The sequence below is a fragment of the Lampetra fluviatilis genome, chromosome 22, assembly GCF_964198595.1.
Source record: "Lampetra fluviatilis chromosome 22, kcLamFluv1.1, whole genome shotgun sequence".
Taxonomy (NCBI): domain Eukaryota; kingdom Metazoa; phylum Chordata; class Hyperoartia; order Petromyzontiformes; family Petromyzontidae; genus Lampetra; species Lampetra fluviatilis.
The window spans coordinates 7,915,838-7,929,728 of NC_136296.1; the positions used below are offsets into that span (position 1 = coordinate 7,915,838).

The window sequence follows — 13,891 nt, forward strand, 5'->3', positions numbered from 1 at the left end:
CCCTTGGCTCCTCCAACAGTTCGATGCGGGCAGGAGGTCCTCCCCTATAAAGAGCTACAGAGAGTCCCTCTTGAACAGGGGGTGGGAAACCTTTCTTCTGCCAAGGGCCATTTGGATATTTATAACATCATTCGCGGGCCATACAAAATTTTCAAATTAAAAATTAGGCCTTTATATTTTTGTCGAACATTTCATTAACTCGCCCCTAATGTGATGGCTGGAACTGCTTCTCTTTGGCGAGGCGTGTGATGATGTTAGCTGCTATTGATGATGTTGCTGCTACTCGCAACTGCTTTTCCAGGACGTTCCCCAGCCCTGCTCTTGACTCTAGAGGGCCAACTCTTATTCGCTGGCCAGACATCTTGGGAAGGGTGGCAGCGCCCACACTTTACCCCACCGCACATGGGCCTGCTGATCGACGCGATGTGGCGCACCTACTGTACTTATGCAGCTGGATTTAGGGAAGCTGGCACCCTAGATTTCACTCCAATATTTTACCACGTCATGGTCACTGAGCATCGATTTAAGTCAATTCTTACACTCGCACTAAATGGGTCGAATCGCAGGTGTGGGGAATGAATGTCCTTCAATGTGATCATCTTATTCTTATATAAATGTATATAGTGCAAATGATGATGATATCATTTGCTGAACACTACTTTAAACAAAGATATGTATTTTTTCCAGGTAAAGGCCCACTGAGCTACATAGCTCTTTTTCAGAAGTGGCCTGACCATCACAAGTGATAGCTCAACGAAGTGGCTTATCACGTGGATATTTATAGCAGCCAAATACTCTCATACGCATGTTGGTTATAAATGTCGAGGGAAAAACCGGAAGACCCGGAGAACAATCTACGAGACCACGGAGAGAGAGAGAGAACACGCAAACTCGAAATATACAGCGGGTGTCAGGGTCGGCATCGAACTCCCGACCTCCTGCACACCAGGCGAGGTAGTTAACATCTCCTAGCCACCGTGATGATGATGAGAGAGAGAGACACGCCAACTCCAAATATACAGATGGGGTCAGCGTTGGGATCGAACCCCCGACCTCCTGCATTATAGGCGAGGTAGTTAACATCTCATAGCCACCGTGATGATGATGAGAGAGAGAGACACGCAAACTCGAAATAGACAGCGAGCGTCAGGGTCGGGATCGAACCCCCGACCTCCTGCATACCAGGCGAGGTAGTTAACATCTCATAGCCACCGAGTTGTCCAGAGCTTTCGGAACGTCAAGAGTCGCGTGGGAACCGAGGGAGGAGGGGGGAGTGGAGAGGGCGGTGTGTGGCTCATGGTCACAAGTTCGGAATCCAAATCTTAATCTTTTATTTTTATCCTTAAGAAATCCGATGAGCTAGGAAGCTCTTCCCCTCCCCCCCCCACACACAGATGTCCAGCGGGGGGCGCGGCAGAAAGAGGAGCACGTGGCTCGGAGAAGAAAGGCAAGTTCGAGAGAGGGTGAGTCTGACTGCACAGATAGTTACAGCAAGTGGCCTTGGGCAGTCCCGGATTTTACCCGAATGGTTTCCGTACAAAGCGAGGGCACGACCCACGTACGTTGGGAAATACATAATAACAACGATGACGATGGCAATGATAACGGCCCTTTGTCCAATCCACTGCTGGATGAATGGTTAGCAATGCTGCATGTGTGTTGGTGAACTTCTTTCGCGCTAATCGGAGGTGCGGGGAAGGACAACAAACTAAACACAGAATAAATGTCTGCCCATACTTATGTACACGTTGGGAATTGATGCAAATTTGATTTTGGGATAGGCCACGTGCTATTTTTATACCACTGGCCTTACTCAAAAGCACACGTGGATCTCTGTGTTTACATTGGAATTTATTTTCTTGGTTCTTTCGGTAAAGTCACGTAGAAGGGAAGTAATAAAATAGTAAAAATAAAACATAATAAAATAATTCTCTGAGATGCTGTCGCCTCGACAGACCTGGTTTTCACCTGAGGACGGCTGCTTGCGTTGTGGCCGAAACGTCGTGAGAATTATTTATTATGTTTTATTTTTATAACTTTATTACTTCCCTTCTACGTGACTTTACCGAAAGAACCAAGAAGATGAATCCCTGCAGTCACGAAAGCTTTAAATCAAAAAATTTAATTTATTTGTTATTTATTTGCAGAATTTATTGAAACCCAAGGCGTTCCTTGAAAAAGAGATTCGCTTTGTTCTTATCTGGTAAATTAAAAGGTTATTTACAATGTCTCTATATCTGTGTAGATCTAGGGATCTCTATATGGGTCCTCGTGTAAGAGTATGGGGTGTCTTAAGTCTATGAGTCTCAATGTAGGTGTATGGATGTCTATTTCAGAATCAACATCTTTATTGAAACTGCAGGAATCCGATGAGCAACAAAGCTCTTTTTGACATATGTCCAGTAGGGGTGGGTCAGCCAGTTAAGACAAACAATACAAAAAAAATGTATTTAAAGTTTTCGTGACTGCAGGGATTCATTTCCTGGGTTCTTTCGGTAAAGTCCCGTAGAAGGGAAATAAGTAAGTAAATTAAAATGTTTTTTTATTTTATTTTATTATTTCCCTTCTACGTGACTTTACCGAAAGAACCAAGAATATAATGCAAAAATATTATTTGTGGAATGTATCCAAATTAAATGCAAAACCAAATGTATTCTCAGAGTATATATTTTTTCAGGGCGTGCGTAATCATTGGTGACCCAGCTGATAGCGGTCAACCCGCTCAACTTCACAACCCTCGGAGACTCGCTTCATGGATTGGTTTTGCCGGCTCACATCTTCATCTTGTTGACCGCGTTATCATTCGGTGACTCGGCTGACGACGATCAATGAAACTCGCTTTCCTTCAGAACCCGACTATTTCATCACGGGCGGCTGGATTCAAAACTCAGCCTCTCGGCTCCGTGCGCACTTTGACCCCGTGCGGCCCAACCTGGGCACGTCAAGTTTCAAGGGAGCTTCAGCTCACACCCAAGTGGGTCTTTACCTAAGACAAAGATCCCCCGTATAGCCTTAACAGACTGTTGGGGCAAGTGCTGTTAGCGAGCACCTATGAAGGCCAGAACTGCACACGGGGGGGTGGGTGGCCAGCACAACGCCCGGCCGCCTTTGCCTCCCTAGTGGCGATGATCTTACGCATGCGCACCAAGTACTCATTTGAGGCTGAGTCGACCTAGGCGAGGCCCAGGACCGGTTCAGATAATCGTCACCGATGTTGGCCGTGAACAGGAATCGAACTCGGGTCGCCAGGTTCGTAGCGCAGCGCAGCGCTAACCGCTACACCGCCGTGCAATCACGCTCATCTCCTGTCAGGGTGCCAAGCTAAACACACAATCACCCCACAAACAACACAGGCTATAGGTGTAGGTTGTGTGTGTGCGTGCAGTACATATCAACGGTTCAACACACCTCTGCCCCCGGTTTCCATTTTGGCGTTAATGTTTTCTGGCATCGGCCATGTCCAGTGCCGGATTATCCCAGTAGCACAAGTAGCTACATGTGTAGTAGCTACACGTGTAGTAGCTGCACGTGTAGTAGCTGCACGTGTAGTAGCTGCACGTGTAGTAGCTGCACGTGTAGTAGCTACATATGTAGTAGCTACACATGTAGTAGCTACAGGCCTCGCACTTTCAAGGACCTCGCGCGAAATGCTTTCAAGCTTATCAATTCCGGTTCAGTGATTCTGCACTTGCTCTATTACTATAGTACTATACCGCCTTCAACTTTTATGAACGACTGAGTGTTTAAGATTAGCGATTTGTCGTATTATTTGGCTGTATAACAAATGAAACAAAAATAATTACTGTACAATGCAATCTTGATTTGAAGCTTTCGTGGCTGCAGGAATCCATACTCTTTGGTTCTTTCGGTAAAGTCACGTAGGTAGAAATAAAATAATAGATCACGACGTTTCGATCGCAACAACAAGCACTATTATTTTTTCGATGCAAGTTAAAAATTTGTGTTTTAATATTAGTGTTTTTTTTTTAGGGCCCCTTTATAACATCATGCTACAGTCCCCGCACTTGCTTAATCCGGCACTGGCCTTGGGCACGATTGCGTGTGATGGCATGATGGTCGATGGATGAGACTGCTAAAGGAATGGCAGCCAAAGGCGGGGAACGCGTCCCAAAGGTCCGAGCGCTGCGAAGGTGGAGCGGAGAAATCGGCGAATGTTCAGCGGCGAGATGGACTGCGGCTTGACGATAACGAACTTATTACGCAACTGACAAAAAACAGGACTTATACTGGTAGGAACCACCTGGTTCCACCAGCCCACAGGGGATTATTGTGTCCGTCCGTCGTGCATCCAAAAATGGGAGGGGTGGGGCTGGGTGGAGAAGGGAGGGTGGGGAGGGGCTGGGTGGGGAGGGTGGGGAAGGGCTGGGAGGGGAGGGTGGGGCTGGGTGGGAGGGGTGGGGCTGGGTGGGGAGGGGCTGGTCACCCCGTGGTGCCCTTATAAAACTCAACGTTTAACCTACTCACGCCGGCTTGTACCCGCCCTCACAGTCGGCCATATTTGCGGAATACACCACGCCGCCGTTGACCCTGGCCATTGACCGAGCAACCCAACGTTCCTACCAGCTCCCTCCGCAGGAATGTGTTTGACGTCCCAGGAAGACTTACACGATGTCCCCCAGGACAGTTGTGATTCATAAAGAGGATGTCCTGGGGGGTGGAATCCAGGACAGGTGGCAATCATCGTCTGGGTGCAGGGACGTCTGTGTATCCTGGCAGAGTGGAGGACACATCACGTCGAGGTGTGGTTTTTGTTGCGTGTTGTTCTTGGGCAAGTCCCAGCAAGTGAACCCCCAGGGTTGGGTGAAGGTGAATTTGTGTTGGTCGGGTGACTGGGTTCTTGTGTGAAGTCTGCTTCTGTGCTGGTCCCTGCATCATTTAACTTTGGCGAGTAATGACTCTCTATTCTTGAGTTCTTTCGGTAAAGTCACGTAGGTTAAAAAAATAAATTAAAATTAATAAAAGTAAAATAAAAATAAAATAAAAATCACGACGTTTCGGAGGCAACACAAGCTGATACAGCAAGCGTGCTGTGACGGTTCCACCTGAAGACGGAAGCTTGTGTTGCCTTCGAAACGTCGTGATTTTTTTTTGTATTTTACTTTTATTAATTTTAATTTAATTTTTTACTTACGTGACTTTACCGAAAGAACCCAAGAATATGAATCCTTGCAGTCACGAAAGCTTCAAATCTAGAATTAATGACTCTCTGTCTTTTTGTGTTTTGTTTGTTGGCCTTCCCCCGCACCTCTAATGAGCATGGTTGGCTACGTGCAGTGCGTAAGAAGCTCAGCATCGATTCACACGTTAAAACCGGTCCTATTCGTCACGATACAAGAATCAGTATTTACGATGAATATCCGAGCTTACGTAGAATCTTTTGCACGGATTCACCCCCCCCGCCCTCCTGGTCGCTGGTAGACTGGGAGGCAGGTGGCACGTGACCGCCAGCCGTAGCGAAAGCGATACGTATACTGGACGTGGTGTGCCGGGTGTAGAAATATTTAGTTTGGCGAATTGTAAAAAAAAACTACTTAGGCTAAAGTTATGCGAATAAACTTTTGAAATGACACGGTGATATTGAGGTAAAAAAAACACAGACCATTGAGTCGTGACTTAAAAATCGATGTGGTCCGTTGCCTCGCAGGGAAAGTGAATGGATCTTGTTGTAAATGGAGTTCGTGAATATGGCAGCAGTCTCGTCGCTGCTGCGTTGAGTGACGACCTTTGGAACAATTCCTGCCGGTTGGTAGAAAACAAGATTTTAAAAAAAACCACACAACCAGAGCTGGCCAACCGTTCCATGCAGAGAGTGTCTATGGATACAACTTGGAAGAAAAAAAAACAACAACCCGTACACATCCCGATTCGCCACTCGGCGAGAAATCCTAACGGCACTTTCATTATTATTATATTCTTGGTTCTTTCGGTAAAGTCACGTAGAAGGGAAGTAATAAAATAATATTAATATAAAACAATAATTAATAAAATACGTGACTTTACCGAAAGAACCAAGAATATGAATCCCTGCAGTCACGAAAGCTTTAAATCGAAATTTAACGGCACTTTCATCATTGACCCCGCGTGTCTCTGACGGAAAACAAAACGCGCATCGTTGTCGCATTTCTGCCGGCAAGACAATCTGCGCGTATCCAGTAGCTATGCGCGGCCGTCGTCACGTAAATGCACGACCGTTTCGTGTCGGCCCAAATTGCCCGTGACTTTGTTTCACAAGAGGAGGTCAGTCTTTGCCCTGGTGAGCCCACACATCTGAACAGTGACCTGCAATGGCCAACGCTATGACTAAGAAGCTCCAGTACGTCCGAGGCTGTTTCTACGGTTCATATACATACGTGAACACACACCGGATTTTGTGACACTTGTAAAAACATTTTTTTTTAAACACGATTGTTTATCCTGTTTCCAGTAAGTTCTGGTATGAGTCTCGTGTAAATCAGTTGTTGTTTTGCTCTGGTGAGTTTGCACATTCCCATCACCCAGCAATTCCATGTGGCTGCCGTCACTGCCTCCAGATCAGAGCTGCTCAACTCAATGGGGCCTTACCAGCTGAGATAATAAATACAAGTTTTTTTTGGGGGGGGGGGGTTAGATCGCGTAAATATATAAATGTGTGTCATTAAACCCGCCACGACCCGACACAGCCAATTAGTAAGATCTGTCACGTAAACAGAACATGCCAATTCGTTACTAGTACCACACACTGGTGTGTTGTTCAAGTTCAAGTTCATTTATTAGGTATAGCCCTGTGAGCCATTCGGCTCTTGAATCGGGTGCAACCGCAACAAACAAAAAAACAAAAACATGAACAAGAAAACATCTTAAAGTGAATATGTGCAGACTATGTGTTGGAGAGCCAAGCCACAACACAAACCTTACTAATTGGCTGTGTCGGGTCGTCGCGGGTTTAATGACACACATTCATCTTCTTGGTTCTTTCGGTAAAGTCACGTAGAAGGGAAGTAATAAAATAATAAAAATAAAACATAATAAAATAATTCCCACGACGTTTCGGCCACAACGTAAGCAGCCGTCCTCTTCTACGTGACTTTACCGAAAGAACCAAGAAGATGAATCCCTGCAGTCACGAAAGCTTTAAATCGACACATTTATCTATTTACGCGATCTAACCCACCCCCCTCCCCTGTATTATGGATGAAATTGGTCGCGAAAGCCTCCGTGTTAAAATGAGATAATAAAGTTTGAGTCACAAAATGCATTTCTCTCTTTTTGGAATGATTCTGAGAATGTATCTGTCGGGCTTTTGCTAGCGCACTCTTAAATCCTTTGTCCCATCGTCTTCGTCATCCGCCCTTGTTTGTGATCCACGCTACAAAGCAGGTCGCACGCAACGATCGGAAACCTTCCTCTTCAATAACAAAAAGTGGCAATACGATTTCTAGCTGAATGGTAAATTGGAACAGTTTTTTTTTCTCTCTCTCTTTCTCTCTCCAAGTTTTATCCATAGAGACTCTCTGCATGGATTAGTTTGCGAGCTTAGGTTTTTTTTTTTACTTGTTTGTACCAACCGCCAAGCATTGATCCAAACGTTGGCACTCAACAACAGCAGCTACGAGACTGCCGCCTTACTCACAAACTCCGCTTCCAACAAATCAATTCACTTCCCCCGCACCTCCGATTCGCGCGATTGGCTACGTACGGTGCAGAAGAAGTTCAACAAACATTGATATGTGGCTTCTCATGATCACATTCAGTTACAGTAGACTCTCGATTATCCGCGTTGCGGTTTATCCGATTTGCGGATTAACCACGCACCTGGAGATTTTGACATAAATGGATAACTCGTTAATTTCACCATAAGTCGAAATTAATAATCAAAAACAGTTAGACATTGTTCTTCTTGGAAATGTTTATTACAAGTCAAGTTCTTAAACGGAACAAATATCTTCTTGGTTCTTTCGGTAGAGTCTGAATGGCCATTCAGACGCTGTCTTTCCGACAGACCTGTTCTTCACCTGAGGACGGCTGCTTGCGTTGTGGCCGAAACGTCGTGAGAATTATTTAATTATGTTGAATTTTTATTATTTTATCATTTCCCTTCTACGTGACTTTACCGAAAGAACCAAGAAGATGAATCCCTGCAGTCACGAAAGAAGCTTTAAATCGAAACGGAACAAATATGTTGCTCCGGTCAATCCGAAATCCACGTGATCGCCCCTGCAGTACAGTAGTTGCATATATTTACAACACTGGGCAGAGTTGCATTGATGTTGATTGACGTGGCTCAGCTATCCACTTCGTGGGCAGAGTATTCTGTGCAGGAGCATGGAAGTGTTATCACTGAGTATGCGCAGTGATAACAAACTACATTTTATTAACTTTAACATAATTTATACAAATTTTCGTGGTTTTTGGCATAGAGATCCGCGGAAAATGTATATATTTTTTGATTATCCGCGATTTTTAATTATCAGCGGCCGTCCTCCCCATCATTAGCGCAGAAAATCGAGAATCTCCTGTATTTAAAAGCTTGTTCAGGACGTAGTGCATTTTGGATAACTGAATTCTGTAGAATTATAATGAAGATAAATTTCGAAAACGTCGTGAGAATTATTTTATTATGTTTTATTTTCATTATTTTATTACTTCCCTTCTATATAATGAAGATAGTTTTCATCCATCGCAAAAAGTTCATCAACCCCAGAGGACTTGAGAACTGAGTCAAGGCTCAACTGGAAATCAAAATCACGACCATCCCATGACGAGCAGCACGCATCCCATCCTCTTGCTCCACCCAGCCAGACCTTCTCACGAACAGCTTTCGAATGTACCGCACCCTGCCACGAGGCTAACGTGAGTTGGCAAGAATCAGAATTTGTTCCTGACCCTCCTCAAGGTCGACTCAGCCTTAAACAAAACGTGCTGTTCCGGCCTCTCCATAGGCGGTTCGCTCGCAGCACTTGACCCCAACGGGCTGTTAGAAACTTACCATGGGGGGTGGATGGGTGGGTGGGGGTCTTTGTTTTTGTCTTGTATCCTATATACGCGCGCGCCGCTTTACAATCGGCAACCGACTATAAATAGATATTGCTTGAAACAATCTGCAACACAAACACTCGGGGGCAGGAGTTCGAGAGACAGTGTCGAGGTGAGGCGGTGGGGGGGGATGGACTCCTGCCAAGATCTGTCCCGAGAAGAGCGAGCTTGCATTGAAACCATTCCCACTTATCCTCCAAGCTTTGCCAAGGAATAGTGGATTAAAAGACACACCACACGCACTGGCGCACACGGCACGTGACATCCCCTGGTTGGAAATTGACGGTAGAATCCGCTATGGAAATCGAGTGCTTGTTAGGTGCAGGGCCGAGTGAGGGTGACACAGTCACGCACGAGGGCTAAAGGTCAGGGAGGGGAGTATTTAAGATTTGTAACGGTGTTGAATGCAGCGGCCTCTAGTGGCTGCAAGGGATCAAACATGAACGTTTTGCGGCGCATGGGACGCACAGGGACGCCTCGACTTGCGAACGAGTTTGGTTCCCAGAGGTCTGTTCGTAAGTCGATTTGTTCGTAAGTCCAAACTTTACTCCTGTCGATTCACAAACACGTTGTACGGCGTGTACACTAAACACGGGCAATGGCTTTACAAGTTGTATAATCTCCTGTAGCTGTAGATGCCACTTGTTCTCCATGTTCTGCAGATGTAGATGCCACTTGTTCTCCATGTTCTGCAGATGTAGATGCCACTGGTTCTTCATGTTCAGCAGATGTAGATGCCACTGGTTCTTCATTTTCTGTAGAAGCCACTGGTTCTTCATGTTCAGCAGATGTAGAAGTCACTGGTTCTTCATGTTCTACAGATGTAGATGCCACTGGTTCTCCATGTTCTGTAGACGCCACTGGTTATTCATGTTCTACAGATGGAGATGCCACTGGTTATTCATGTTCTACAGATGTAGATGCCATTGGTTCTTCAAGTTTAGCAGATGTAGATGCCACTGGTTCTCCATGTTCTGTAGACGCCACTGGTTATTCATGTTCTACAGATGTAGATGCCACTGGTTCTTCACGTTCTGCAGATGTAGATGCCACCACCGCCATCTATTGCGCGACGGTTGAACTTACGTCTCTCGAACCGGACAGACAACTGGACATACGGACAGGTTTGTTCGTATCTCTGAAAGTTCGCAAGTCGAATGTTCGTGAGTAGAGGATTCCATGTATGTACAAGAATGTACTTTGAGTTTCTTTCGCGCACCGTGAGTAGCCAACTGTGCTCATCGAAGGCGCGGGGGAGGGGGGGGAACAACAAACGAAACACACAAACAATAGAATCGTGCGCTAACGGTAACATGCTTTGAGTCGTGCCCGTGAGAACCCACGATATTTTATGCAAATCGCATTCTCGTACGTTGCAGAAATTAGACCATAGAAAAAGAGAAAACCACACAAATGAGACGGTAGCTTTTGAACAACGAGTGCGTTCGCGTCTTTAAAACTGAAACGTAACCCCGGAATCGCCTCCGATTAGCACGGGTGGCCACAGTACGGTGCGAAAGAAGTCCAACGCACGTGACAATTCATCAAGCCATTTCAGTGAATCGTTGAAATGGCTTTGTAGCTTTGCCGACAGCTTCCGCGGATTTCTGCTACCGCTGCCGATTGTGTCCTTCCTGTTTAACCGTGGGGGGGAGTGGGGGGGTGGGGGGGAGTGGGGGGGGAGTGGGGGGGTGAGAGGGGGAGTGGGGGGGAGTGAGGGGTGAGAGGGGAGTGGGGGGGAGTGAGGGGTGGGGAGTGGGGGGGGGGTGGTGGGCGGGGGGTGGTGGGGGGGGTGGGGGGGGGTGAGAGGGGAGTGGGGGGTGAGAGCGGAGTGGGGGGGAGTGAGGGGTGAGAGGGGAGTGGGGGGGAGTGAGGGGTGGGGAGTGGGGGGGGGAGTGGGGGGGGGGGTGGGGGGTGGTGGTGGGTGGGGGGGTGGAGTGGTGGGTGAGAGGTGAGTGGGGAGTGGGGGGTGAGAGGGGAGTGGGGGGTGTGGGAGTGGGGGGGGGGTGAGGAGGGGGAGTGGGGGGGGAGTGGGGGGGGGTGAGAGGGGAGTGGGGGGGGGTGTGGGGGGGGGGGTGAGAGGGGAGTGGGGGGGTGGTGGGGGGGGTGGTGGGGGGTGAGAGGGGAGTGGGGGGGTGGGGAGTGGGAGGGAGTGGGGGGTGAGAGGGGAGTGGGGGGGGATGAGAGGGGGAGTGGGGGGGAGTGGGGGGGGGGCACGAGGCAGCGCGTTTCCTGAAGACCCCCATTCAGACGCCACTCAGTGGTTGACACGTGTGGAACCGATTTCCAAATCTGAGCCCCTCAGCCTTGGCGTCCGTCTTAATCAATTCAACTGCTCACCCCCCCCCTCCCCTCACCCCCCCCCCCCCACCTCTTTTTGTTAACTAACAGTCGAGAAGTCGAGCCAACTCCGCAAGGAGCTGTAGACTCGCATCTCGGCCTGCCGCGTGTGTGTGTCGTGCAGTGAAAAAAACAAAGATCCCCCCCCCCACCCCCCGTATAGCCTGCACAGACTTTTGGGGCAAGTGCTGTTCGCGAGTAGCGAGCCATCTATGCAGGCCAGACACGGGACACGCGAGGGGATGTGGGGTGGCCAGCACCACGCCCGGCCGCCTTTGTCTCACCGGCGTCGATGTTTACGCACCGCACAAGCCACTCATTCGAAGCAGAGTCGAGCGAGCGGAAGGCGAACGAACCCGTTCGTATAAATTGTCGGTGGTTAAAATTTTTGACTCGAAACTTTCGTGACTGCAGCAATGCATATTCTTTGGTTGTTTCGGCGAAGTCACGTAGATGGAGAAATATTAATGAAAATAAAGTTAATAAAATAATACAAATATTAATAAAATATAAATAAAAACCACGACGTTTCCATCGCCCATTTTCCTGATGACGACCGCTTGTGTTGCGATCGAAACGTCGTGGTTTGTGTTTTATTTTTTTAATTAACTTTTTTTTATTGTCAGTGTTTGTTGGTCACGGGTGTAATTCGAACTCCGCTCGTCAGGTTCATAGCGCGGACGCGCTAACCGCTGCGCCACCGCTCCCCCCCCCCCCACGTGGCATGCAGCCGGCACACCGACACGCATGTTGGCACCCCTTCGCGGAAAAAAATATTTTACGTTTCGCTCCGGTGTTTAAACAACTGCGTCTCGGCTAAGGTGGATATAGTTCGAGCAGAGCCACGTTTGATGATTACAAATGAGAATCCCGGCAGTGTTTGCCCCCCAGCCCCATCCACCACCACCGATCTATCGATCCGTCTCTCGTTCCGTTTCATCTCGTCTCGCACATCATCCCTTGCGTGTTTTCCCTGGACTTCAGTTCTCCCGCGTTGCCAGCGTTCTCGGATCCCTTTTTTTTTATTTCACCACCACCACCACCACCACCGCCGCCGCCGCTGTTGTTGTTATATTGTTGTTGTGTTGTTGTTGCACATGGAAATTTTGCGGTTCGAACTCCAGAAACAAGGCCCGCCCTGGTTAATACCGCAGTCGTTGTATCTTAGCCGTGAAATTTCGCGGCGTCTGCTTCGTCGCGTCCCGGCATCGACGTCCACATTTTTTGGCGTGGCAAATTTGAAAAATATAAAACCACCTCCCCCCCCCCACCCAAGTTACTCACTTGGAATATACAAAGCAGTCGTGGCTCCCCTACCCACACACCCACCAACCCCACGCCACACCACCCCTCCCGACAAAAAACACAATAACTTGGCAGGACCCTCTTGAAAGTGAGCCGTGAGACTCACCGAGCGCAGTGATCAACTATCGAGCGCACCGTGGAAGCCCCGCAACCACGTGGGCACGTACGAACTCTTTATCCAATTATATTTCCTTACCCCCCCCGCCCCCTCCTGTGCTCACGGCCTTTATTGTAATTGCTTCACTAATTCACTAATTCACTCGGGGCATTAATGCGGCACATGTGCGGCGGTGGGGTTTGGCGAGTCTGCCCCCCCCTCCTCTTCTAACCCCCCCCCCCACCCTCTCGCCCGCCCTCTCCCCGAGAGCCGTTTGAGCGGCTGGCTTGGAACCCCATCTGGGCCGATCGGGATGCCCGCCATCAACGTGGGAGAGAGAGAGAGAGAGGCCTTTTGTGCAAAAATTGGCCACGGATTCGGCCAACGTTGACGTGGAGGGGGAAAGAAGGCTTCGTGGGATATCCACGACTCCCACGCTACCCCCACCCCCCCATAAACCCCCCCCCCTCCCGCCTTCACGCCAAGATGCACCATTAAAACGGGCGCAATCATATTAAAAGGTGAAGGTTCAGCTCTGAAATGGCGTGCTCTACGCCACTGCTGGCGAAAGGGCCTGGCCGTGAAAGGGGCAGTCCTCCAGAGCGCCTCCACGATGGCGTTTTTTGGCCCAAGTCCTGTCCCGACACGGATCAGACGTCTTGGAAGGGGGCCCTGTGGTGGGAAGATGTTAACTACCTCGTCTGGTATGCAGGAGGTCGTGGGTTCGATCGCGACCCTGACGCCTGTATATTTGGAGTTTGCGTGTCTCTGTCCCAATGGTCGCGTGGATTTTTCTCCGGCTACTCCGGTTTTTCCATCCACGTTAAGAATCAACATCACGCGTTTAGAGTATCTGGCTGATTCTTGACTTAAAGCTTTCGTGACTGCAGGAATTCATATTCTTTGGGTCTTTCGGTAAAGCCACGTAGATAGAAAAATTATTATAAAAATAATAACAATTTCACGACGTTTCGATTGCAACACAATCAATCGTCACCCGATGACGATTGCTTATGTCGTGATATTGTTATATTTTTTTATATCTACGTGGCTTTACCGAAAGACCCAAAGAATATTTGGCTGATGTAAATTTCCACACGATAAGCCACTTCGTTG

At 48.2% G+C, this 13,891-nt stretch overlaps 1 protein-coding gene across 3 annotated transcripts in view; it reads right to left on the minus strand.

Annotated features, from left to right (window-relative positions):
- The window catches only part of LOC144938485 (uncharacterized), a 93,461-nt gene that overhangs the window by 66,532 nt on the left and 13,038 nt on the right, over nt 1-13,891 (minus strand). The window contains exon 2 of one of the 3 annotated variants that reach the window (XR_013637850.1): nt 5,640-5,757. The exons of the other annotated variants lie outside the window; for them this stretch is intronic. The gene's annotated coding sequence lies outside the window, so the exon portion shown is untranslated. Of the gene's footprint in view, nt 1-5,639; nt 5,758-13,891 lie in introns of those variants that run through there. 3 annotated transcript variants of the gene reach the window in all.